The 24,426-nt window shown below is 39.6% G+C and overlaps 1 protein-coding gene across 3 annotated transcripts in view; it reads left to right on the top strand.

Moving 5' to 3' along the window:
- Positions 1-407: 407 nt before the first annotated feature.
- The window catches only part of LOC109914976 (protein-tyrosine sulfotransferase 2), a 105,379-nt gene continuing 81,360 nt past the window's right edge, over positions 408-24,426 (top strand). For 2 of the 3 annotated variants that reach the window (XM_048611629.1, XM_048611630.1), the window contains exon 1: positions 408-515. The gene's annotated coding sequence lies outside the window, so the exon portion shown is untranslated. The remainder of the gene's footprint in view (positions 516-24,426) is intronic. The other variant, XM_048611631.1, reaches the window with a different exon arrangement.

The raw sequence follows: 24,426 nt of genomic DNA, 5'->3' as shown, positions 1-24,426 counted from the left end.
GTTCCAGGACTGTTATCGGTTGTCTGGCGAACGAAATATAACGGAAGGTTTGGTTGTCAAGAACGGTTTTTTCGAGGTTTGCTGTGTTCTTCTAGCCCCCTGTTTGTCGAACTTGGATTCCGGCACCTGCAGGTTTTATTTTAATCCTGAACATTTTATTGCGAGTTAAAGGCGCTGAATAAACGCAAAGAATTTATCGCACGGAGGCCGTCGGCTGCGTTATTTACTGCAGTTGGCCCTTCGAAATGGCGAAGATGCTCGGAGACCAGATAGCCTACGCATGCGCCCTCTTACCGGGATCCACGCCCCCGGCGGGGGGGGGGGGGTGTGTGTGTAGAGAGTGATGTCCCGTGACGCAATCGCGTATTCAAAGGAACATTTAAAGGAGCTTTTTGAAAGAGCTGCCGGCTCGAGCTGGGGACCGGTAAGCGCGCGATGGCTGGGAAGCCGTAACGCCATCACTGACAATAACGGCAGCCAGAAGGCGACCGAGCCGCCTCCCGTCAATTCATGAGGTAAACTCGGACTGATTGCGATGGAGAAGTTCACAGACCCCAATGAGAAATGGAGATTTAGTGAGCGAGCGTTGTTCATTTCCGTTCCACTATTTTATACTAACAAACATATTCTCGGGAGGGGGAACGAGGAGGTTTGTGGGGGGTGGGGAATGATTGTGACTTCCCCTCAACTCCAGGTTACCCCCGTCTCCCTCTTAGCTCACTCAGCTCCCAACTGTCGCAGGTCAGCGGGTCCGCTTCTTATTTTTGAGCGAAAACGTAACGCGGATTGGGTCACCGTCTTTCGCTGCTGTGGCTGCTCAAGAGATAAGGGGGTAGATTGTTTGCTGTTTTGTGATGGGCGTGCAGTAAAGCGAGTTTTGGCTGCTAGCACCTGGAGGAAGGGATCACACTCGTTTAACAGAGTCGTTGGGTCACTGGTCAGCCTCGCAAGACTGTGTGTGTGTGTGTGTGTGTGTGTGTGTGTTTTTGGGGTGAGTGACTGAGACACTGAATTGATGCAAGTATGATGGTGCACACAGAGATAGAGTGACTGAATCGCGTTGGCTGCACCAGCGCCACGTTAAACGCTACTGGGGCTGTTGGTAGCTCTCCTGGTTAACCTTTACCCTGAGTCAATATCACCACATCACAACTATGACTGTGCTTCTCGAGTACCTCGTGGGCTGGCCGCTGAACTGTAAGATCATAATACATAGGAGCAGAAGTAGGCCATTTGGCCCATTAAGTTTGTACCAGCAATCAGTGAGTTCGTTGGTGAACTGATACTCCTCAGGTCCATTTTTCTGCCGTTTCCCGTAACATTGATTTTTTAAAAAAAAAAAAAATCAGTTTACCTCAGCCTTGGATATACTTAACCAGCCTTTCTAATAACAAAGACGGAAATTGCTGGGGAAGCTCAACAAGTTTGGCAGCATCTATGGGAAGAAAGCAGAATTATCGTTTTGAGTCCAGTGACTCCTCAGACTCCAAATGTTAATTTGCTCTCTTCCCACAGATGCTGCCAGACCTGCTGAGTTCCGCCAACAATTTCTGTTTTTGTTTCAAATCTCCAGCATCCATAGTCCTTCCTTTAATTTTAGCATTTAACTCACTGCCATATCTTTTCCAGGTTTACCCCCCCTTGAAGATATTATGCTCTCTCCAACAGGATTTTCATTCTAAACTTTAATTTTGCTCTCCATCATTACTTTTGTTTTCTTGCTTAAAATTTGACAGTCTCTGCCACAACCCACTTCCATAGTCACATCTCATTCCTCCAGATGAAAAGTCATTGGTCTCCAAACGTAAACCCTCCTTTCTTCTCACAGATGCTGCCAGATCCACTAAGTTTTGCCAGCAATTTCTGTTATTGTTCCAGCATCTTTAGACCCCTGCAGTGAAGTCACTTTTTTTCCTTACTATTCTCCTGTCTTGATGTCATGTCCAAAAACCTATTGACTTCTGCCTTGAGCACGCTCAAAGACTGAGCTTCCACAGCCCTCTAGGGTAGAGCATTCCAATGATTCACCACTGTCTATGAAGAAATTCCTCCTTGTCCCATTCTTAAATGACCTCCTGTTCATCCTGAGACTGTCTCCTAGTTCTTGACTCCACAGCAAGGGAAAACCGATGTTTAACCTGTTGTATTTTGTAAGAACTTTGAGGTGTCCCTGTATTGAAGCTAGCATTCTTTGAAATGATAAAGAATGATTGCAGACTCTGGTTCTTTTAAACTCTTTAAGACCAAACTTGGAGCCAATTCTCTCCAGTGCATCTGCTTAGGATAGGATAGGTTGGGCTGCAGTGGGTTGGTACAGATAATGGTACGGTAGGAGGAGACCTTAAAACATACTTGTACAAATCTGTTTAGTTACTTTGAACTTTAAACTAACTACTTTTGTGTACAGCATGAATTTAAGCGTTCATATTGTGGGATTTCTAAAGGGCATAAGTTGGCATGTAGGAGGCTGCAAGGGAGGTGGATAGTGGAAGAAGTGAGGTCCTAGGACAGGTGGTGGTGGTTGGATAGAAGTGTTGTTGGAAGGAGGAAGAGTTTTTTAACCCAGTCAACAAAGGATTTCTTATTAAACTGGAAGCCAGGAAACCTTAAATCAGAGGTAATAAATTATTTGAAAGAGGATGTGGAACCTTTTGAGTTTAAAGGAGGGGAAGGGTTAAACAACACCCCACTCATTGGCTTAGTACTTTTTTTTTGCGAGAATGCCACTACCAAGGTTTGGTTGATGACCTAAGTGAAATTTCTTTAAAGTGTATGCATTGATATTTTGCAGGAATGATCTGTAACGTTGTGCATCTTTTACATTATCTCCCAGCCAAAAAAGGTGACCAGCAATCTGGTACTTTGGCTCCCTAGCCACACAAAAAGGCACTCACTCATTGTGATTGTGCAAGGGAGAGATGACAAGTGTTTGAAATGATTGCTGATTCCTGCAGTCTGTCTAATCACTTGTGGTCCTTTCAGCAGTTTTCTAGAATTATTGAAACATCTTTGAAGAACTTTTTAAAGATAGTACAGGTAATGAATTATAAATAATCTTCTGCTTCAGAGGCAGTGAATTCAATATACATGTTCATGTGGATAACTTGGGTATGGTTTTTCAACTTTCACCAAGCCTTCTGGGATTCTTAAATTATACCAGCATATGCAGTTTTGGAAATCTTTTAGTAAATTGAGAAATATAATTTTATTTTATGTACAAGGTGATAACTGAATGGAGTGGGAATAGCAGTTAGAAATGTGCTGTATAGTGTTCACTGAAAAGTCAAACAGTGACGGTTCATGGCTCCTTTTTACAGAACTGACATAGGCATGATGGACTGAATGGTATCCCTTCGTATGTCTAAGAATTAAATAGTCACATAGCAATTTAAAATGGTGAATGTTGACTCAAAACTGACCCAAAATCATGACAGCAAGCTTTGAATGTTTGTACACAGAAAGTCCATGTCTTGTATAAAATTTCTAACAATACAGGCAGTTTCCATGTTGGAATGGGTTCCATTCCAGAGTCCAAGTGCAAGTCGATTTTGTATGCAAGTCAGAACACAATATAAAATAGCAATTTGTAAGTAAGAGGCAATGCTCATATGTCGGATCTTTAAAGTTACACCACTGTTTAGGATCACATATGTGTATACCAGTGTTCGTAAATGGGGAACCTCCCCTATATCTAATTAAAAGACCTGGCACGTATCATTACTATTAGATTTTCTTTGAAGTATTATTTCTGTAACATACAGAATGTTGTGATTGGTTGAAATTCCACTTGCTGATTAAGCTAATAATCGAAATGACTTTATGTAAACAAAAGCAGGGAAATGTATCTGAGGAACCAGTAGCTAGTAGGAAAACAATTATCCAATTTTTAAAGTTACTTGGCCAGGTAAAAGCCCAGAATAAATAATTCCTGGTTACCAAGCAATCTGAAGAAAAAGGTACTAGAATTATTTCACCAACCTTTTTCCTTTCAAAAAAGAGCCTGACTGGTGTCTCCACCTCAAATATAATTTCCAGCATTATAAAACCAATAATTTTACAAATCTCCACATAGGCTGACTTCTTGAGCTACACTAAACGCTCTGTGCCCTTCTTAGACATGTCTCCTCTTAACACAGTGACAGCAATCAAACAATGCACACTAATATTCATTTAACTATGCCTATCTGTTTCATCCTAAATTATGAATGTCAACTCTACTGAAATACAGTTACTTACAGCTTGGAGAAAAGAATCAACTTTGTGTAACTGCATCATTTTTAATTGTGGCCAGCTTGTAATGTCACAAATCTTGATACTTCCATAAAATTTAAAATTACATAGAAGGATGTGTTTCATAAAGAAAATGTCTAAAATTTAGTGCAAAAGACATATAGGAGAGAGTGCACACGGAAATTGTAGGGAGATGGAGGAAAGATGGAGATGTGTTGATAGGGAACTTTAATCTAATATAGACCTGAATAATAGTGTAAAGAACAGAGACTGGGAAAAATATTTGCATACATCTATGCGCGTGTTGTGGAGAATTTAATACCAGGGAATAAGGTGGGCCAATAGCCAGTGAGGGATGTTTCCAGAACTATGATCAAAATACCATAAAACTTAAATTAGTGATGGAAAAGGGCAAAGAGCATTTTAAAGTAAAAATATTAAATTGGAGGTAGACCAATTTGAAAACTGAGAACAGATCAATCCCAGGTGAATAATAACTAATGTTACAATTTTACATTGAAATCTATCAATGGGCTGCCTTTAAAGAGGTGGTTTAATGCAGAAAAGGCCCTTTGGCTCATTTGAGTCTGTACTACCAAGTTGTTTGGATACAGTTCAAGCTGCATTTCCATGAATGGATAAGTTAGGTCACGTAATACTAGAGCTTCCTAGATGAGAGAGAAAGCAATCTGAAGTAAAGGAGAAGCAGATTGATAATACAATCGAGAAACGGATAGGATGTAAAATGTCAGAAATTGAAAAAAAAAACAGAAGAAAGAGAGAGTATGAGAAGGGATTCATAGCTGATGTAAAGGAACCTAGAAGTCTTCTACAGGCAGTAAGAATAAGGATGGGCAGAGGTTCACTTTATGGAAGCAGCAAGCTTAGCTAAGTGTCAGATGAGTACTTTGCATCTTTCTTCACCGAGAAAGAACTTGATGCCTCTGTGGAGTAGTTCAGACACCAGATAGATTAAAAATTGATAGAGGAGATATTAGAAAGGCTTGGTGTGCTTAAAGATGATAAGGGACTGAGGGATGCATCTAAGAATGCTGAAGACATTTGGAGAGGAAATTGCAGAGGTACTAATCCTTCTTGGATATGGAGCTAGAGGAGTAAAGAATTGCAAATATTACACCTTTTTTTTATTTAAGAGTGCATGTATAAACGCAGCAGCTATAGGCAGTCGGTTTAACCTTGGTCATGGGTCAACTTTTCAGAAGTAATAATCTGGTACAAAACTAAAGTGGCTTGGGACAAGTGCAGATTGGAGAAACCCAGCATGGAATTTGTTAAAAGGAAATCATGTTTAATTAACTTGATGTTATTGATGAGGGTCATGTGGATCAAGTGTATCCAAAAAAAATTTAATTAAAATGTTGCATATGTTTTGACAACTGAATTGAAGTGATGGTGATAGCATGGATGCAAGTTTGACTGACTGGAAAAAAAAGTGGTAAATGGTTGGACTGCAGTTTGGCATACAGTGATGTTGTCTGTGGATTAGGACTATGATCACTGATTTCCTTGATGTATGTTAATGATGTAAACTGGATGTAGAGCTCAATTTCAAAATCTGCAGATGCCACATGGCCTGATCATGATGGATATTGATAGTTTGATGGAATGGACAGCTGTCAGACTAAATTTAATACCAAGAAGTGTGAAATGGTAAATTTTATTAGGAAGAATGAGGAGAGGTTATACAAACCAAGGACATAGTATACAGGTGCAAAGGGACAACAGTGGCCTCTCTGGTGTATGTGTGCAAATTTTTGATGTTGGCAGACCAATTGAGTATGGTTAATGGGCATATGGGGCCCTACGTTTTTATAAATAGAGGCAATTTTGGGAACCATAGTTTTGAAGATTTGAGAGATTTGTTCCAGGAATGAGTGTTTAGTTTATGTGTAGAATAAAGAAGCTGGAGCTGTTCTTGAGAAATGTATATTTGATGGATTTCCTCAAAACCAAGAGGTATCTAGGCAGAGTAGCTAACAAGAAATTGGTGGCACTTTGGTCAATCATCTGAAATCCATACTGACATGGGGAAACCTCTTCAAAGTAAGTGATAAGGATCTAGAATACCTGACTGAGTGTATAGTGAAGGCAGGATCAACCATCCTTTCAAAAGGAAGGATAGACCAAAGTCTTCCTGTTATTGCTGTAACTAATGTATGATCCTTTTAAGTGGGATCAACTAGCTTGCATATTTTACTCTAAATGTACGCTTTCTCAGCTGAATTCTGTTTACACTTACTTAAATCACAAAAGAATGCATTAAACAAACTTAATGGACCATAGTTTGCCCAAAATTTTCAAGCATGAACTTGTTGCATCATCACCTTATTGGAAAGAACTGTTTTATTCTCAATGAGCCTTACTGGGGAGATCTTGCTATTTAGTAGCAATGAGCTCTGCCTCAAGCTGAAAATCAAAATTTTACACTCTTCTTTGTCAGCATTTACTATCTATCCCTAATTGCCCTTGAGAAAGTTAAGTTCTGCTGAGGAGTTGGACTGGACTCAAAATGTTAACTTTATTTCTCTGTCCGCAGATGCTGCCAGACCTGCTGAGTTTCTCTAGCATTTTGTTTGTTTTAGATTTCCAGTATCCACAGTGCTTTGCTTTTATGCCATTCAAGTGAACTGCTTTGTCCTGGATGGAATTGATCATCTTGAGTGTTGTTGGAGCTACACCCATCCAGGCAAGTGAAGTGTATCCCATCACAGTTCCCACCTTGTGCATCATAGATGGTTGAAGCTTTGGGGAGAAAGGTGGTGAGTGCTGACCACAGATATGCTGCCTGTGGTTCTTTAAGGGGCTGGCATTTTAATTTTGTTTAAAGCAACTTTTAAAAGAGGAAATACAATTAGTTATTTCTGTGGTCAATGGTAACTGCCAGATACTGATTGGGGAAACCAGCAATAGTATTCCACTTCTAATTAGTTCTGGCTGCAGGCATTACTTACTGTTAGTATTTATTACATATCCCTGATAACCCAGAAGGTAATTAAGGGTCAACCACATTGCTATGGGTCTGCAGTCACACATAGTCTAGTTGATTATAACAATTAACATTCATTACATGGCCACCATTAGGCTAGCTTTTTATTCCAGTTAGGTGATCTCTTGATAGTTTGGTTGTGTTTTTGAGAAGATTTTGAAAGGAGGAGAAAGGACTAAAAAAGTGAGGCGGTTTAGAGGAGATTCCAGTAAGTGCAGTAATGGTCATTGGTTGGAGCAGGAAGGCTGACGTTTCGGGCCTAGACCCTTCTTCAGAAAAAGACCTTTCTGAAGAAGAGTCTCGGCCCGAAAAGTCAGCCTTCCTTCTCCTCTGATGCTGCTTGGCCTGCTGTGTTCATCCAGCTCTACGCCTTGTTATCTCAGATTCTCCAGCATCTGCAGTTCCTACTATCTCAGGGCCAATTGGTTACTTTTTTACTAGAGAAGAAGTATGCAAGCTATGGACCAGGAAGGGGAGGCAATATAAACCTGAACGATGATGTTGTGATAGTGGTTTGAAAGTAGAGGACAGCTAAATTTTAAGAGTACTGGGAGCCCCATGCAGTCTGGGGAGATTGGGTCTTGCCTGTGAGTTAGAAGATGTATTCCTATGATTTGGACAAGTTTGAGCCTCTGGTGAATCAAAAGTCACTAAGAAGAGTATTGTGTTTGGAGGTTTAAAAACATGAAAGAGGATTATGGTAACGGCAAGACAGGGATGAACAATGTTACAAAGGTGGAAACTGGCAGCAAGGATGATGGGATGTAACATTGGACAATTTGCATAATTATTGATACTGTCATTGAGACACTCTTCAAAATTATACGAACAATTGATCAAATTAAAAGCTGAAGTGAAAACAGCATCTTTCCCAAGTGGTTAGGGAGGCCATTGGTGGGGGGAGGGGCAGAAATGCTAGACCCAAACCACACCTCAGTGTGTCACCCCTCGTGTGGACATATACATGGCTTACCAAGACCCAATTGGCCTGGTGGTTATATTTGATTAAAATGGGCATAAAGGTTTGCTGCTGAACTTGTGATCACTTCATTAATTAAGTTTGAATAGTAACCAATAATTGTACTAACACAATTTACTATTATATCATGTATAATTGTGTTCATCTGATCTTGGAAGCTAAGTAGACTTGGGTTTGTTTAGTATCTGGATGGGAGACCGTTTGAAATACCAAGTAGACTTTATACCTAAGCAGTAGAGTTCAGAGGCTTGTGGCCCACCTCAGAAAATCTAGGTTCAAGTCCCATCTGCCCTGCATGCGTATCATAACTTCTCCAAGCAGGTTGATTTTACAAAATAACTTGCTACATGTGTGACATAGCAACAAACAGCAATACAACAATTTAAAGCCAATGTACCAGTTATGGTATGCGAGCAACTAGTGTAATACTTCATTTGTTGTTATGACATTATGGAAGTGTTTTGGTCCTTGAGAACTGAGTACATGTTTTTACATTCTACAATATTGATGTGGTCCTGTAGCTTAGCTTTAAAGCTGTCCACTTCCAGCCACCTCCTTTTTTCTCTGAGCAGTACTTGTCATCTTGAGCTTTGCTGCATGGTATGGAGAATAGCTGTGATTGTGTTTACAGGCTACGCAATCAGTGTCTGTGACATCACTGCTAATGACACCACAGAATTTAGATAATTCCTTTGTAATGTTTAGTTCATGTAGTGGTCTGGTGCCCCTGAAGTGAATTATAAAACAGTTGACCTTGAAGAATGTTCAGAAAGAGCCCTTGGTGCCTCATTCACCACCTTATTCACTGCTCCACTCCCTGAGCGAAGTGGCAAATCAGTGATATAGCCAAGGAGTGAGCAGCCAAATATCAAATGAGAGGCAGTGACAATGGGTGCATTGCTTACAGTTCCATGCAGCATGGGTAAAATTATCAGGTCAATGGCACTGACTCCTGTTCAAGTGTGGTGTTAGGAGATATGCCAGTGTAGAATATATGGGAGCTGATTTACTTTGTTTTTTCTCCCCTGGGTTTTACTGAAAAATATCGGGCACTTCTCCACACTGATCTGGCAGTGCTTCACCTTGAAGGATCTAATGATTTTCCAAGCCCAATTCTTTGTACAGCATGTCCACACAAATCTCGTGAAATTCCATGCTTCAACACCATCACAAAATTCTTCGACAGGTACGGCATTTGTAGGGCCTAACTTGGAAGTTTTGTCATGAAAGCTGCTTTTTTAAATAGGTCGTACCTGTCACTTGAGTACTTCTGAAAGTTTAAAAGTTCTGTCTCGAGTTTTCTTGGTGCTAAATGCTTTGTGCTGTCATTCACTACAAGCACAAAAAACATGTTCTGATTTTCTTCTCTCTACGTCCGTATCCATATCATTTATTATCAAAGCTCCAGTGAACAATTGAGGCTCGAATGCTTATCAGTCTGGAGCATCAGTGATGAAGTAAAGCCCAACCACTTACTTGGCAAAACACGTGTCTATGAAGCAACGTCTTACTATTTTGGGGCACGCCTTCACCTGTACTCAAAATAGTTTGTCACAAATTTCCAGAATTTTGGCAGTCTTTCAATAGATTGCTGTGGAGAAAATCACTGGTATGTACCTGAATAGATTACACCTCCTCACCTTAATGATGTCACAGAACACCTTCAATTGCTGATGTTCTGTAGACCGAAATACTGGACTAAGCGTACTTAAGAATGACACTTTGTGCATCAACATCAAGGTTTCTGATGGTGTACCTTTTGCAAATATAAACCAAAACATTGGCATCAACATTGTTCTCTGGAACACCTTTCAGCTTTTGATAAATATGGTGTGCTTCCTGAAATTGATACTTGTGCTGCCAGCTAAATATTTGAAATTCTTTGTGAGGCTGAGATCAAAGATGCTGAGGTTGAATAATATTTCTGCTGTGATTACTTCCAATGTTCCCTAGCTATCATGATAGGAGTCCAAAGATAAGATTGCAGCACAGCAAATAGAAGCAGAAGTAGGCCAGTTGGTCTTTCACACCTGCTGTGCCATTCATTTATGAGCATTGCTCATCATCCAGTTCAAAAGCCTGTCCTGACTTTTTTTTCCCTATCCTTTGATGCCTTGAGTCCCAAGGGCTATATCCAACTCCCTGAAATCATACATATTTTGTCTTTGTTTTTCGTAAATTGCACAGGCTCACTGCTATCTGGGTGAAGAAATTTCTGCTCAAGTGCTGGGTCCCCTTCTGAAAATATGAAATATGAAATATGAAATAACTAAGGAGAAACACCTTGTTGCAACCTTCTTCGTGACAACACTTGCCACAGATGAGGAGAAAAAAGACATCAGCTTGTTTTAAAGCAATCTAAGTGCTTCTGTGCAGAACAAGCTTGCTGACTGATTTTTACCTATGTTTGGCTATACATCAGGTGTTTATTACGGAGTTGCTATAAATTTATTAACTTTTATGCTGCTGTTGATTCATCTGTGAACCTTTTAATGCCTCGTGGTATGATAGACTTGTGCAGTTCAGCTGTCACTATTTTGAGACAACACTGCAATTTTTTTAAGAAAGTAGCTAACTGAAGAGATGCTTGCTGTCTTTGTATTGTGACTGAAACGAGCACCTGGTGGATCTCGTTGACTGATATCCTTGACTGGGATTGTTAAACTGGGCCAATCAGCCCTGGCTGACACACATAAACAGGGAATTCAGAAGATCTCCTTTGTCCAGGGACTGGCTTTGAGCTGGCCGGTCAGAGTCCGTGTAGTCTGTACATGTAAATAAAGGGTGACTTGGTGACAGGATGCTAGCTTCTCTGCAGTTATTTCACTTTGCTTTTGTGACATAGTGTGCAGATTCACATGACATTCTTGAGTGGCTAACATTGATGTTATATCAGTATAAAAGTGCAGACTGCATGATACTTGTGCTTACTTTTTGCTATGAAATTGCATTTCATTTGACTATTTGGGTTTGAGCAACATCTTTCCCATGGGGATTTTGTGTTGGTGAATCATGTGGCTGATGAGGGTAACTTGAGGATTTTCTCTCCCCACCCCTGGGCACTTGCTGGCCTAGAGACTGATTAATTGGTGTTGTCTGTTGAGGCTTGGAGAAACATACAGGGGTAGTGAATGTAGAATGTAGAATAGATCCTATAGCATCTTTTTGTCAATGCACATTTGCAGCCAGGAAAAGATTGCAAGTGATTTAGGCTGATAGTCAACAGTAAGGTGACATTTTTGGCACTGTGCAGCGCCTAGTTAATTTATATTATTAATTTCGGATTCCCTGCTATTTCATAGGTGTCTGCCAATCTAAACGGCTGTCCCCTAAGGAAGGGTCACTGGATTCTAAATAAAACCGTTTTCTCTCCACAGATGCTGTCAGACTCCCTGAATTTCTCTAGCAATTACTGTTTTTGTTTCAGCCCTGTCCTGGGCTGGATGCTGGGCATTATGAACTGGGAAGCAGCAAGCTTTTGAAATACTGGAACTAAAAGCCATCTGGTACCAGAACAGATTTGATAAAATTCGGACTGTCCAGATTTTTTAAAAAAAACTGACTTCTGGCCACTCTGCTAGTGGTCGAAGCAGTCAAGCAGCTGCTTTTATCTCGACTGAACTTCTTTGAATAGGAATGATCAGAGCTGATATTGTTGTTAGACTGGGCAACATTGAGAGATGCGTTGGCCTCCGCATCGCCTATGTTCAGGAAGGAATATTATCTTGGTTTTGCTCTAATATAAATGACCCTTTGGAAATTCATTTTTTGGCAGTTGGGTGAAGGCAGGATGAGCCTTTACTGAGTATCCTGTTTTATTTCATTTAGGCCTACATGTCAAAACAACATTTTGCTGGCATTGAAAGATGTCTGTAACTTTTAGAACGTACTCTTGGATAAAATGAATACTTTTAAGAGGAGAAAAGCAGGGAAAAATTGACAAAAAGAAAAGGAGGGAGAAAATTGGATTTGTGATTTTATTTGGTACTCTTTAAACTACTGTGGTGAAACAACTAAGTGTTTGACTGAAAACACGGCTGTGCTTTTGAAATCACTTTGATGGTCACTTTTTATGCTCTAGTAATGAGAAGAGTTGCTTAAGTACTGGAATGTGCCAGCAAGTCTGTACTAACAAAATAAAAGTAAATCCACGTTTCAAGGAAATTGATTTTTCTCTATTTATTGACAAAGTGGATATGGGTGATCCTTTTTTAAATAACTACTAGAGCAGGGTTTAATGAATTTTTATGGCTTTATTACTAAAGTAGTGTTTTAGGATGAGAACTCCAGATTTAAAGTATTGTGGGATTCCTTGGTTATTACTGAATTAGGACACGCCATATTTTTACTTTGTAGTTTTAAGCTTTGGAATGTGGAGACAACAGCTTGAGTTTCCTAAGGCCGAGATCTTCTAACCATTCAAAGTAATCTGTAATTTTATGTGCATGGGTGTTGCTTGAAAGATCATAGATAAATCTGGGATGTAGAACAAAAAGCAGGAAGTTTTTCTCCATGGAACAATAGTTTTGTGGTACAGTCACTCCATGCCAGCAGATGCTCAGGAAAACAGAAACAAAAATTGGGTCATTACTGTTAACTCTGTACCTCCTTCCAGATGCTGTCTGATTATACTGAGTATTTCTAGCATTTTTGTTTTCGTTTCACATGTCAAGAATCTTGAGTAAATTGCTTGTGTACAGATTCAAGATTAACTTGTTTTGAACCAAGGACAGGTTGGTTTACTGGTATAATGTTTCTCTTGTATGTATTGTATTAATCCTGTTTGGGGGTTAATTTAGCTCCGTTAACTGGATGGATGGTTTGCTAACAGCATGATTTCAATTCCCACACTGGCTCAGGTTACCATGAAGGATTCTCCTTTCAATCGCTCCCCTCACCTGAGACGTGGTAAAGCACCACCAGTCATCTCTTGAATGATAAAGTAGCCCTATAGTCCAGTAAGACTATGGTGACTTATCTTCTTTATTCATCCTGCTTGCACCCAAAGCTCTGGTCCATTTCAGCCATCCCAACATACAATTGCTGGTATGTTTAGGCCAGTTAGGTGATTTTTTTTTTGTAGTGGGTAATGCAACCAGTTTTGCTTGGGAATTTTCTACCTGCTGTATAGTGTGGGCAAGAAGAGTAGCTGGTGATAGTTGTTCAGCAGAGTGGGGCTATTAAAGCAACACTGCTAATTCATCATGACTGTAAGTTAAAGTTTGTGTATTGAGAATGGTAATGTTACTGGTAACGTTGAGGCTGAAAAATCAGTGTCATCACAGTCAATGTAACTACATGTTACAGCAATTTGGTTTCTCCCTGAAGAGCCAGCAAACTAAATTTAGACAACAAATTCTTATTTGATGAAAGCCAGGCCAAATGAAAACTTGAAAAAAAAGTATTCTTATTTTGGCACTTTAATCGACCTTGAATGAATGGAAAATTTCACGTGCTACGACTTCTTTTGCAATTGAATCTTTTAATTAAACCTGATTCACAGTGCATTTAACCCTGAAGTAGTAATAAATAATATTTGCTTGGATGGAGGGGCAAAGATACTTAATATCTTGTGGTGGCTTTTCATTTTTTTTTTTAAGATCCAGAAATCACTGAAGGTGATCAGTCTCTGAGCATGTGGCAAGAATTAGATTCTTTTCTAACAGTACCCTTCAGGTTATATTATTTATGCAATTGTGATTGTTGGAAATATGTACGATCAATGGAATGATGTCAATGCACCTGGATCTTGTGAATCTTGAGTCCTAAGCTTGACCACCTTTAATCAATTAAAATCAAGGACAGAGGGAAAGAAACAGCAAACCGTGTAGTCAAAATAGATAGTGAATTTAGCCAGAAGTAGTACTACCAAGCCCCTCTTGGTGATTAAACGTTGACTTTCTATATAGAACATGTTCTGTGCATTCAGTACTACTTCCAAATGGCATTCAATATGGCATATTGATTCATCTGCCTACGGAGGATGTGAGGTACTAATTGTCTTAAGGCTTTTTTGGCAGTGTTTGGCTCCAAAACTGAGGTTAATGCTGAGGACTCTTAGGATACTCCCTTCCTCATCACTATGATTATATGCCATTGCTGTCATCTCTGAATTTGTCCTGCGTATACTGGACAGGATGCAGGGATGATGCTGCATGAATCTGAAATGTTAGTGCATAAGTATGATTCTAAGGGTTTTGGTCACAAGTAGTTGCTTGGTTAATCGACACCAATCTGCTTACTGGTGTGGGTGCTTCATGTTCTCTCCACATAGAACATCAGCAACAAGGGAAAACTAATTTTTTTTTTTTTTATTGAGAGATGACAAAGTAGTCACTTACTGGTAGAATGAAAATTGGGTACAAGTAGACGTGCTGGGAGGCTGTAACACCATCTTTTTGAAGGTAAAGTTGACTATTGGTCATAAAGTCCATTCGTGCTACAAACAATGATATTTGCTAGACATTGTGTTTTAATCAATTGCATAAGTAACCAGCACTTTTAGTGAATAGAATAGACCCCCTATGGTGTGGAAACTGGCGATTTGTGCCAGCAAGTCCACGCTGACTCTGAGGAGCATCCCACCCAGGCTTACCCCTCTACATTATCTCTCTAACCCTGCGATTCCCGTGGCTAATCCACCTAATTTACATATCCCTGGACATGATGGGCAATTTAGTATTACCAGTCCATCTAATCTGTACGTCTTTTGGACTGTGGGAGGAAACTAGAGCACCCAGAGGAAGTCCACACAGACACAGGGAGAATGAGCAAACTTCACACACAGTTGCCTGAAGTTGGAATTGAACCTGGGTCCCTGACACTGAGGCAGCAGTGCTAACCACTGAGCCACCATGTCACCCATCTTAATCTTAATTTATCACTATCCACTATTTTTTGTCATGAGTTGGAGAGAACTTTTTAATTCTCTTTACAGCAAATTTGTATTCACTGCAAGCTTGAATGTGTCAGTATAGTTTTCTCTGTTTCGTGGTTTCTTCGTTAAGCTTATTGGTGTCTAAGATACTTTGTATTAGTGTCACTGATGATTTACTGAAAGTGAAGGATATCCTGTTTGCTTTTGTGGTCCCAGGGGCTCGATCAATCATCTCTACCAACATTTATTTGTGAAATACTTGTTCCATTCGAGAAAATTTCGTTGTGGCGTTGCAAAGATGTTTGCAGCTTATGATGTGGAATAGCTTAGAGAAAGGATCCTTTCTGCTTTGAGCGTTGAAATTTTAAAAAGCCACGAGTAGAAGGGAGAGAGGTTGCATTTTTAGACTTCCTGTTGTGGTGTAGTGTGGAAATAATTAGTAGAACAACCAAATTTGGGGGGAAAAAAAAAATCTTTGTGCAGCTACTACATAGTCAGTCCGTCAGTAGATGCAGCTGTTAGGAAGGGCTAGTTTCCTGTTTACTGCAATTTATGTAGGGATTCTGATAAGGTGTATGTGTGTGCATATGCATGTATATGTTTTTTTTCTATTCTTCACTCGATCTTGTGATAGAGATACTAAGCTGAGTTGACATCTTGAAGCTTCAGGACTTGAATTTAAGGTGTGTGTGTGTGTATTTTGACTTCATTGAACTGCTGAAAATTTTCAAAAACATGTACATGGATAGATTTTTGAAGGTTTGTCATATCCTTGTGGTCACCATGTAGTAAAAATTGTTCACATTTCAGTTCCATTTATTTCCACAGCACTGTAATCAAATTATTACACCCAGAACAAAATTGAGAGCAGTAGTTTATGCTACTGGTCGAGCCATAAAATATTTCTCCATGGCATGCAGCTGTTAACTAGAAGGATCATTTGATCCTATTTGAGAAGGAAATAAGGATACTTGCTATCAATCTCCTTTAAATTGTTCGTAGGCTTGATGTTCTGATCTGAAAAGGGTCTTGTGCTTATTGGAACCTAAATCTGACAATCCAATAATATGAATCGCATTGTACAGAAAGAGGCAACTGGACGAAAGCACTCTGTCCTGCCAAATTACACAGCAATGACTGTTGTAGATGCAGAACTAGATCAATCCACTTGGAAAATCCTTAGAACATCCAGGAGCATTGTGGAATGGGTGGAAACCTAATGTAATGGCCCCACTTTCTGTCATCTCCAAGTCAAAACCTGAAAGTTATCTTCATGCTATGAGAAAGAAAATTGATACCACTCTCATTATATTAACAGTTAGGTTTTGTTTAATGTATGGAAGCATAATATTGACATGGTTATGTAATGGTCTGGTCATTTTTTTTGTTGCAGTAGAATCTATAATGTTGCTGCTTGGCTGATTTTAATCTTGGAAACACTGCATTTCTTTTCTAGCTTTCACCCCGGAACAATTAAAACACCTCACAGGACAGGAAATGTACAAAAACTACGTCACATCAGCAAAACGTCTGAGATGTAATAGGAAGGAAGCATGTGATACAGTTTCTGTGCATTGCAATTCACGAAAATGTAGTTAACTCTTCTAGTACCATAGAAAACTTGACATTAAAAAATGGGAAGTTTGAATGCAAGTTGAAGTGAAAGAACTGAAGTTCTTTAAGTCTGCAATTATGTACTTGACTGAGGAGTCTTCACTGAAATGGTTCTGGAAGAACAACATGGCAGAGAATTTTTGTTTTTTAAGTTTTAAAATTGATATTGAAAGTGTGTAAATATGTTTTTATTTATAGTTTGATTGCTTTGAATAAGGGTAAAATTTACATCTGGTATGTGGATGCAAGCACCTATTTGAGAGAATAATTGTAGAATTAATACCTCAAGCAATTTTTGGAGTTTGTTTTGTAGGATGAAAGCATCGCTGCCTAGGCCAGCATTTACTGCCCATTCCTCGTTGTCCTCAAAGATGCTTATCAGCTACCACTTGGACCAACTGCAGTCCTTCATCAATAGGGATGACTACAGAGCTGTTTGGAAGGGAGTTTAAAAAAGGATTATCATCCAGTGACATGGATGAATGACAATACAGTTGCAAGTTGGGATGGTGTGGAGAAAGCTTGTGGATGGTGGTGTTTCTATGCCTCTGCTGCTATTTTGTCTTTTTGAGGTAATGGAAGTTGTCAGAGGAGCCTTAATGAATCACTGTATTGCAATTTGCAGATAACACACTGCTGTAGCTCTGCAACAGTGGTGAAGGGAATAAATAATGAGGTGGTCTCTGTGGCATTCATCAGTGGGCTGCTGTGTGCTGGATGGTGACAAATTTCTTGATTGTTGTTGGAGCTGCACTCATCGAGAACGGTGGAGAGAATTTTGCAGACCTGTCTTGTGCTTTGTAGATATTGTACAGGCATTGGGGATATGAGGTGAGTTACTTGCTACAATGTTCCTAACCTCCAGCTGCTCTTGTGTCCACACTATGCACAATGCCTAATCCAGCTCAGTTTCTCGTCAATGGTAATTCCCAAGATATTAATAGATGGGGATTCAGTGATAGTAATGCCATTTAATGTCAAGGGGCAATAGTTAAATTCTGTCTGTTTGGAGATGGTCATTGACTGGTACTGTTGTGATGTAAATGTTACCTTGGTCTGATAAGTGACCTCTTTAGATATTGTCCAGGTTTGCTGCATATGGACACAGACCAATTCAGTATCTGAGGAGTCACGAATGGTATTCAACATTGTTTAAAAAAAAAAGTAAAATTGCTGTAATTTTACACAAATATTTGATAAAGCAGCAGAAGATGGTTCAGCCTAGGGTACTTCGCTGAGAAATTTTAGGCTTTTCTGCAGCAATAGTGTCCCTATCTCTGAGCAAAGAGGCCCAGGATCAAGTCCTACCTGCTCCAGACCTGCAGAGTAACATTTCTAAAAGTTTGAATAGAAAATATCTGCCATGAGGAATTCCTGAGATCTGTCCTGGGAATGTGATGACTGACCTCCAACCATCTTCCTTTTATGCCTGGTATGACTGTAACCAGCTGAGAATTAGTGAGTCCATTGCCAGTTTTGCTGGAGTTTCTTGAAGCCATACTTGGGATGTGGTTTGATGTTGAGAGCAGTTATTCTCGCCTCACCTCTGATATTTCAGTTCTTTTGTTTCTCAGTGGCTAGCACGGCTGCCTCACAGCACCAGGGACCCGGGTTCGATTCCAGCCTTGGGTGACTGTTTGTGTGGAGTTTGCACAATCTTCCCGTGTCTGTGTGGGTTTCCTCCGGGTGATCAGGTTTCCTCCCATAGTCCAAAGATGTGCAGGCTAGGTGGATTGGCTATGCTAAATTGCCATCGTGCCTAGGGATGTTTAGGTTAGGTGGGTTGGGAATTGGTCTGGGTGGGATGCTCTTCAGAGGGGCGGTGTGGGCTTTTTGGGCCTAATGGTCTGTTTCCACACTGTAGGGATTCTATGACTTGTCTATACTAGGACCAAAGCTTTAATGATGTCAGAACTCGAGCTTCATGTCAGTGTGCAGCTCATTCCTTTTGCGAGTGTGGTTTGATAGTACTATCAATGACTTCCATCATCTTGATAGAGTAAATCAATATTTACTCCTCATTGTCCAGTACATAAAATCATAGAATTTTACAATCCAGAAAAAGGCCATTTGACCCATCATGTATGTGAGCCCTGAGCCCTCTGCTCCTGTACTCCCCTCCAAGTTGTACCATTGAACCTGTATTGTTTCTTTGCTGAAATTGCATTGTTGCACATTTCTCTGCATTGAAATTCATCTGCCAGGTGTCTGCCTATTTGTTCAACTTTTCATTGTCCCTCCTGAGGTCACTCAGCATCATCCTAACAATTCATAATTTTCCCTAGAATCTGCATCATCTGCAAATTTAAAAATTTTGCCCTCAAAACCCACTTCCAAATTATTTACATAAATCTGAAAAAGCAAGGGTCCCAACACTGATCCCTAGGGAATACTACTTTCAACTCCTCTTCAGTCTGAGATTTGTCTATCTATACCTAGCATCTGCTTCCTATCTTTTTAGCCAATTTCTAACCCATGCTACCGAGGACCCATCAATCTTAAACATTTCTAATTTGCTAACCAACCTGCCATATTAAATGCTTTCTAAAAATGCAAAATCCACCACCTGTCACTTTGCCAAAGAACTTAATTTAAATTATCAGACATGGCCGGTCCTTCACAAAGCCATGTTGGCTCTCTCACGTACTTTTCCATAAGTGTATATTTGTCTTTGCCTATGTTACAGCCTGCATTGTTATTTGCACTATTGATGTCAGGCTGACATGTCTGTGGTTATCCTTTGCCCCTTTCTTAAACAATGGTGTCACATTTCAATCATCCTTTGCCCCAGGACTAATCTAGTGTTCAGAGGGACCTTGAAAGTTTCTGTCAACAGTTCATTAATTTGTTCCCTTACCCCTCTGGGCAATTTCAGATGCACCTTTTTAGCACCTTTTTCTTTATTCAACATTGAATAAATGATTTGTTGTCGCATATCTTGAAGATACAGGGAAAAGTGTTTAGTTGCTATAATCAGCTGCCATTTTGAGTTACAAAAAGAGTAAAATGAAATTGCTTAAATAAGAGTTCATCTTCTTGTGTTACTCAATGACCACGTTTTTCTACTGGGCCAGTGTCACCACTTTCTAATTTGGTAAAGACAAGCAAAATCCTCAATTAGTATCTCTGCCTTGTCATTTATTCAGTGAGCAGCTTGCCCTGCTTGATTCTTAAAGGTTTTGCTCTATTCTTCACCTGACCTCCTTACTGTTTATGTTTGAAGCACATTTTACCATTTGTTTTAATGCAGCCTGCCATCCTTTTTCCTCATGCTTCCTGTTAGCCTTCTTTTATTTCAGCCTTAGCCTTTCTCCTACACTTGAGAGAATCCTCCTCCTTTCTATTGCTATTATTATTCAGGAATGTATTATATGCTTCCTTTTTCTTCCTTATTTTCTTATCAATATCCTTAGTTATGCAGGGCACTCCACCTTTGGATACCCTGTACTTGTTTCTCATGGGTATGTATCAAATTTGCACACTGTTCATCTCTCTTGTTTGAAAGTCTCCCATTTTCCATCCACTGTTTTATCCACCAAGATGCATTTCCAATTTACGTGCTCCGGTTCAACTTTTAGACCCATAAAATCTGCCCTTTCCTAGCCTGAGATCTTAATCCTTGACATTTTAAAATTCTTTTCCAACTTCTTATTGAATCTTTATGATCACTTTCCCATTGCTCCTCCACTCTGTGTTTTCCACTTGGCCTCCCTGATTTCCTAGAACCAGATCCAGCACAGTGCCCTCCCTGGGCAATAGAAATGTATTGTCCCAGAAAGTTGTTCTTCACACTTTGCAGGTTTACCCCTTCTGTGCCCAACACACTCTTTTCCCCAGTCTACCTGAGGCTAATTGAAATTGCCGACTACTGTACTTGTCCTGCAGATTTCCACAATCTGCCTATGAATGCTCTCTCTACTTCTCCCTGTTTTGGAGGTCTATAATAAATACCCAACAAGGTCACCAGTCCTTTCATGTTTCGTACCTTTTAACCAATGCCTCGTGTTTTTAGCAAATGTTTCACAATCATCATTGTATTTTTCCTGAACAAAACTTAGACCTTTTCTGGACATAGCATATTGATCATTGCATAGCAGCATCTCACCTGTGAAGCTTTTGCATGAGCTCTGTTTCACAATGGTTGTGAATAATGTTCCCTGTAAGTAGGCACCTTTCTCCTTAGTTGTTATGCACCACAAGAAAGTGTGAAATAGGTCACTGATTTTTGTCTGTAAATGACTTAGAATCTAGTTCAGACTGATAGCCTGTTTCCCTGCCAGCTACAGAAGAGTATATTACTGACAGATGTCTGTCCTTTCATGTGTAACAGTGGAGTCATTTCATACTCCTGTTTGTTTAATAGCTCTGAGTTGCCTTTATACTTAGGAGCTAATTGATTTTATAGTTAAAATTACAAATACTTTTCAAATTGTCAAAAAGTGAGACAGTTTGCATGTTTCTCTTTAACTAGTGTAGTATAACATTAGCTATGAGAGAAGTGAAAGCACAAATGCCTCATGCAGAAGAAACCTCAATTTTCTGCTATTCAAAGTCGAGCCAAGTTTGGAAGCTGTTTCCGTTGTGAAATAAAATACCATCTGGAGTGTAACTTGTGATCAGTACTGATCACACAAATGTGTCCTAAATATCCAAGGACTTCAGTTATGGGAACTAAACTGGTGTATGCTACTTTCTTTTGGCACTACAGTGCCACGTTAGACTCAAAAAGGGTCCAAGATGCAGGTATGTATTTCCAGTGAAAAGTATGTATGATGCTATCTCTATAAAAGCACTTGCACTGAGCAATTGGTAGCAGTGTACAGAGTGGTAAGATGGTATGCATAATGAGCAGCATTGACTTAATGCTATTGGTGCCACGTTTAAACTTCACACTCATAACCTAACACTGTCTTAATCTAGCAAAGCTGAACGTAACATTAAATGGAATGAAGTACTGTAGCTTGGCCTATTAAGTTCCTCATCTAACCCTCTGCAACAGGACCAACGTGTGACCTCAGTCTCTAGCAAACTAGCCCTTGCATTATCTTTTTCTCTCTCCTTTTTCCCCCCTATTTCACACGAGTGTAAAGGATCAATGGCTTGACATGTGGGCCCCTTCCCAATCTTAGCCACTAAAATGCATACTGGCTGTTTCTGAACTGGTGACTGCAAGTAGGATTGAGTGAGGGTGTCTCTTCACCTTCGTTTTGCTCATCCCCTGCTGACTTTAGAATCCATTTCCAATATCTGAAAAGAAAAAGGAACCAGGTTAGAGTTGAAAGAAAACAAAGTAAAATGTGCATACTTGCATAATCTGCATCTTTGATGTTAGTGATTGCAGGATAAGGGAAAAATGGAAGTGAGGACTGGGCTGAGGTGGGGGTGGGGGTGTTAGGTGTACAGATATTGTTGTCATTGTTCCATCAGGTCACTGCAACCTCTGTGATGCCCTTTTCTACATAGAACAAATTGAATGAATTGTGGGTACAAATACATGCTAAATTGTATAATATGGCAACCTTTTGTGGAGACAAGGCTATAAGATGGTCAGGACCGGGAGTTGAAAGTATCTGGTTGTAAGGTCCATACGAAAGATATGGTGGTGGGGGAGGAATAGCCTGAATGTTTTAAGTCATTTTGAATTTGAGAGAGAGTATAATGAATGGCAAGTATGAAGTGAAGACTTTGAGTTGAATTAGGATTTAAGACTAACTTAATTTGTTTAGCAGATATAGTCACCATTGGCTAGACTGCTTTTTTTATCTATGCCTAATTGCCCTTGAGGGCAGTGGTGAACTGCCTTTTTGAACTGCTGTTGTCCATGTGGGTGTAAATATACCCACACTGCTGTTAAGATGAACATTGCAGGATTTTGATTTTTGAGCTGGAATTGCGTACAGGTCTGTGGTCTGCGTGGAGACTCTTGAAATGGTAACCAGTATAAATGTTAAAATTAGACAAGCATGTAATGGCAGAGTGCTTTTGGGGAATCTAACTTTCATTTTAGGTTGAAATAAGCAGACTAGTACATTGTAAATATAATTTCTTTTTTGCACCAAACCCGGGATGAAGGCTTCTATCCAATCTAGCAATGGGGAATAGACTTTACATGCAAACATTCATGTGCTGTAAAGTGAATGCCTCCTTTTCAAGATCAATGTCGTGTTTATAAAGGAGGAGCATGAAACTGCCTTTTTGGGATTCTAGATTTTGTGGCTGATTTCCATAGACAAGATAGAAGCAGTCCATAGTACACTGGCTAAAATGACACATCAATGGGAAGTGCTCAAAGAAAGTACTTTAACATGGGACAGAGCCAACTTACACCCCTAAAAAGCAAGAATCCTACTTTCCATAAAAGGCACCCATGAATAACTAAATCAAGAGACAGCATAAAACTGAAAGAAAAACAAACGTAACATTTCAAAAAAAATCTATCACATTTTTCAGTAGACCAGAAAAACACAAAGGATGATGAAGCAAAATCAGAAATTGCTGGAAAATCTCAGTTTTAACATCTATGGAGAGAAGAAAGCAGAATTAACATTTTGGTCCAGTGACTCTTCTTCAGAACTGATAGCATGGCAAAGGTTAGTATTTATACTAGAGAAAGGATGGAGAAGGGGATAGAGTAAACAATAGTTGGAGATGGAGCCTGGACAGAGAGAAAAACAGTTGGGCTGACAAAGGAATTGATAAAGGGCAGCCAGGGAGAATGAATAGCTGCTATTGGGGACCGTTAGTGGCTGACAATGAATTAATGAAGACTGTCTGTTCCAAAAACTACTGTTCTGTGTCAAGAAAGTAAAATTACCACTTGGTTCTTAGGTTTTGGTTTAGATCATGTGGGCATGCCTCCAGGCAGAGTTGGTATGATCATCGACCCCATAATTTTTAAAAACAACAGGTGCATTGTGAAGTACCATATTAACAACAATTGTAGGAAACCTTGGTGATCACATTCTTGCATGTGTAGCCTCAATATATCACATTTCTGATTCTTAGTTTTCAAATGACTCCCACCACTTGCATGCACAATGGACATCCACTTCAAAAAAATGCAGGATGTCCCTCCCAATTTTGGGATGACTGCTGATGAGTTTTGCCAGTGAAGATGGGTAGCACTAGCTGAACTTGGGAATATTTGCGAAGCAGCAGACTGTGTCAATTTAACATGCCTGCCACAACGAATGGATGAAAGTTAATCATGTACTCTGATCTCCCATCCATTTCGTAGTCTTATCACTTTAACTTCCCATTTTAGTTTTCCTTGTTGATTCCAGATTTATTTTGCAGGAGTTGCTAGTTTTTTTGCAGAGTTTTCCTGGCATCGATTTTACAGGTGCAAGGCCAGCTGCTAGCAGATGGCTGTCTTCTGATTTGTTGGGTTCAATTTAGCACATTGTGATTATTATGCATCCTAATAAGAAAACAGTTAATCTGTTTGTAACTTTTTATTAAATGATGTGTCTACTTTATTGATAAATTACTGTTCTCCCTGTTGGATGGTTGAATAATTATTGCTATTTTAAAATAGTGTCTTTATTTGATGTTTAATGAAACCAAAGTGCTCCTGTAACTGTGCAGCTTGCTTTGATGTCTATCAAGTCCGAGTAGTTCATTTGTAATTTCAAGATATTTAATTTATCTGCAGAAATGCCAAAACCATAATTGGCAGTGGCATTGCAGCAACCATACAGTCACATTGTCCTTTTACTA

This window comes from Rhincodon typus, chromosome 24 (assembly GCF_021869965.1).
Source record: "Rhincodon typus isolate 14 chromosome 24, sRhiTyp1.1, whole genome shotgun sequence".
Lineage (NCBI taxonomy): Eukaryota > Metazoa > Chordata > Chondrichthyes > Orectolobiformes > Rhincodontidae > Rhincodon > Rhincodon typus.
Note: the sequence above shows the minus strand (reverse complement) of the source record. Positions and strands in the feature narration are given on the sequence as shown.